The sequence below is a fragment of the Octodon degus genome, unplaced genomic scaffold, assembly GCF_000260255.1.
Source record: "Octodon degus isolate 3935 unplaced genomic scaffold, OctDeg1.0 scaffold00354, whole genome shotgun sequence".
Classification (NCBI taxonomy): domain Eukaryota; kingdom Metazoa; phylum Chordata; class Mammalia; order Rodentia; family Octodontidae; genus Octodon; species Octodon degus.
The window spans coordinates 186,361-190,404 of record NW_004524930.1 but is presented as its reverse complement, the minus strand read 5'-3'; positions in this window follow the sequence as shown (position 1 = coordinate 190,404).

Sequence of the window (4,044 nt, the reverse complement as noted above, 5' to 3'; positions counted from 1 at the left end):
ATGTGGTGCTGGGGGATTGAACCGCGGTCCCTGATGCTTTTGCTAAGCTTGTTCTAAGTAGGTGCTTTAGACCACTGAGCCATCTCTCCAGCCCTAATTCCAAGTTTTGAAATGAAATGCTAATAAATATGTGAATGATTGTGATTTCTCTATAGAGATGAACAAAAGCCTTGCGATAGAGTCTTTTCATGTAAGTCCAATAAAATCAACCTATTAAAAGTACACAAGTTCAATGTGAAGTTCAGAATATAAATAAAATTGACAAAAAATAAAGATTTCCTGTAGAGAACACAGTGATAAATATGTGCTCTAAGACAGATGGATTTATCTTTTCATTCATTTTTATAGCACATTTCCTTCTACAACCCAACTTTCTAAAAAACAAGCATTAAACAGTATGAATGATGCAACATAACAATATCATACATACAATGTGTTCTCCTGGATCTTACTCTAGATCCCCATGGACTAAAGGCATTATTTATCATACTTTTATACATCTCCATTGTGACAGTTGTTCCTGCTTTGTCCACCTGTTCTTCGGATCCAGGTGTAACTCTTCCTCGCTGGTCTGTCACTCATGGATTCTGTTAATGGCACTGCTGCTTTATGCAAGTTGACTCTACCTTGTGTGGTCATTTTTACTGTAATAAAGTACCATAAGCTGCATGGTGCCAGATCTAAGAAGTCAGGTTCAATGAGGACACCTCTAGTATTTTTTTTTCACCTCTAGCATTTTAGGAAAGTTTCTGCTATGGAGAGCCGTCAGCAGCCACATTCACCATAATGTTGATTATACATTGTAAAGACACTCAGCAAAGAATAGTTCCAGAATTAATTCAGAGGGTAGAAAAGTGTGTTTAAACTAAGACTAGGGTAGAGGCATTAATAAAAATGTGTTTTTCATGTAATTATTTAGACACGTTTAATTTAAACATCCTTTTTTTTTTTAACAAGACCTTATATTTAACACCAAGTTCCTTTCCACCATGAGGGTGGGAAAGGAATGTAATTCATTTGAATCTAAATTATAGCAAAGTCCATTTCATTTTACTAGAAATTAGAAAGAATGAGACTCTATAAAGAGGATGTGTAGAATAGAAACTTACACAAAATTACAGCTTGTAAGTGGAGAGGTGGATCACAAACTCACACAGTATTCATTGGTAATAAATCTGCTTGGATTTTGGACTGCTTTTGGTCTCAATCCCTTGTGCTTACCTATCACTGTATGTTATTAGTAAATTTCTGATTGTTCTTAAGAATATCTACATATATATATAAATGTGTATATAAATTCAGAAACAAAAATTTATTTGTATGGTTTCCTTATTGTTATTAGCCAAGTGAGTTCCTTTCTGCTGTGAAAAAATAAACAAGATTATGTGTTTACCTTAAAAATAAAAAATTAAAGAAAATAAAATATATAAAAATTAAAAAATGAATTTTCATAGGATCAATAACAATTTCACCTTTTTCATTCCATATTGCTTGAATTTGAGTTTTTTCTTTCTTCTTTTTCATGAGGTTGGCTAGGAGTTTATCAATTTGATTTAAAAATCTTTCAGAGAACAAGCTTTTTGTTTCATTGATTCTTTGTATTATTTTATTGTCTCAATTGCATTAACTTCTGTTCTAATAGTTATAATTTTCTTTCATCTTGTGGCTTTGATCTTGGTTTGGTCTTCTTTTTCTAAAAGCTTGACGTGCAGCATTAGGGTTTCTATTTGTCTTTATTCTGTTTTCTTAATGTGTGAATTCACCACTATAAATTTCCTTCTGAGAACTGATTTCATTGTATCCCTCAAATTTACCTAAATGTCATATATATATATATATATATATATATATATATATATATATATAATTTTTTTTTGTGGTGCCAGGGATCAAACTTAGTACCTTGCAACTGTAAGGCAGGCACTTGTGCCACTGAGTTATCTCCTCGGTTGAGTTTTCATTGGGTTGTAGATATTGTTCAATTTCTTTAATTTTGTCTGCAACTGATTGATGGCTGTGGAAGTTGATTTTTAATTGCTATTTATTTATGAGTTTTTTTTTGTTGTTAGTTGCCAGTTTTTCTCACTGTGGTCAGATAATATTCATGGGATAATTTCAATTTTCTTGCATTTAAGTAAGATATATGGACTATTATGTGGTCTGTTTTAGAGAATGTACCATGTGAAACTGAGGATAATGTATACTGTGCTCCATGTTTTTTTTTTTTTTTTTGATTTGACAGTCTGTGATGTGAAGTGTTCTGTTATTCTGATGGGTTTTCCTTGTACATGATCTGTAGCTAAAATAGTAGCTTTCAGTATGCTGTTCTTGTGCTGAATTTCTGGGATCTTAATTATTATAGGTCATGCTGTAGATTTTATTCACTTGATATTATTTGGAATTCTATTTGCTTCAGTGATCTAAATGTCAGATTGTTTCCCTATATCTAGGTCAGAAATTTATTTATGTTTAAATTAGTTCTCTTGAGTTTTGTCTGGGCACCTCTCCTTCATGTACCTGGATTCCAGGAAGACTAGCTCATCTGTTACCTCATGTTGCCTCCATATTTGTGTAAAGCTTTTCTGACTTACAGAACTCCAAATTCCATGATCACAAAAGACCCTCCTGACATATAATACTCCAAATTGTAGAAACTCTGTACAAAATAATGGAAATGCTGTTAGATTAAAAATTGCTAAGTTAAGACGCAAACCTATCAGAATATCGGCACAGTTCTCAACACAACCTTAATGGGTAAAACAATTTAGAGTAACAAATTTCCTTCCACAAAGAAAATGAAATCTTTTATATTCTAATTTCTGGGAAAGTAAAAAGATTTCCATGCCAAAGAAACCCTTAAAGAAGTTGTAACCTCACAAACAACATTGTAGAAAATTCTTTAGAAATACCTAGACAGAGCAAGAGAGGCTATAAGTACCAAAAGGCTAAAATGGAAATTAAAAATCTAAGTTGAAGAACCACTTAAAAAGGAAAAAAAATAATGAAATCAGTACTGGAAACTTATTTCACTTAATCTTAAAGTAATGGCTGTTAGTGATTTTAATTCTACAGTAAAACACCTACATTCTCAGTTTGGATTAAACAAATTCCACCCAAGGAGTTTCACACTGAGCTCTTCTGTGCCAAATTCTGCGCACTGGTTTGCACACTGAGCAACTTAGCACCAATGGTTTTCCACTTGGTCTGCTCCTTGAGTTTCTCTGTGCCAAATTCCAACAGGCTCCACTCACATGTTACCTTGAAGACTCACAACTCATCAAAAAGGAAACATACAGACTGAAATTAAAAGTATAGAATATAATGCACCATGGAACTGAATCTTATAAAGAGAAGAGGCTGCTATGCTATTTTCTGAAAAAGAAGAATTTAATCTAAAGACGTTGAGAAGAGGCAAATAAGCTCACTACACACCAGTAAAAAAGGAACAATTCCTCTATACAGTAAATCAATAAATATACATAAGCCAGCTCCTCTGCACCAACACCAAAAGCCAGCTGAGTCCCGGACAGCTACTGGGGCCTAATGAGCCATAGAACGCCATCCCCACCATCAGAAAATTCATATTGAACCCAGAAAATAGAGAGTTTATGTGAGCCATCCCACCCTCAGCTGACCTAAGAACCTAGCCAACCCATGCCATACCATCATACCTGCAGAGCCCAGGTGACTATTAGGACCTTTAAAAAAGTCTGAATGATGGAGCAGAGGCAATTTCAGATCTCCAGACCATACAGAACAAGTCCAGGAGAAAAGGACATAAGAAATCTTGAAAATCATACACCTTAAATTTCTGAAATGATAGCAAGTGAAATAAAGAAATAACATTATCAGGCTGTAGAAGAATGAGATATCACAAATAACCTCTCAGGTAAAAACAAAAACAAAAAGACATTCCAGAAACAATGAAAGAATTTTTCTGCACTTCTAAAGAAGACATAGATAAAAGATAGAAAAAACTAGAAAAACAATGGAAGCATTCTATGAACAATACAGTAAAGAATTAGAATGCGTTAAAAAGATTCA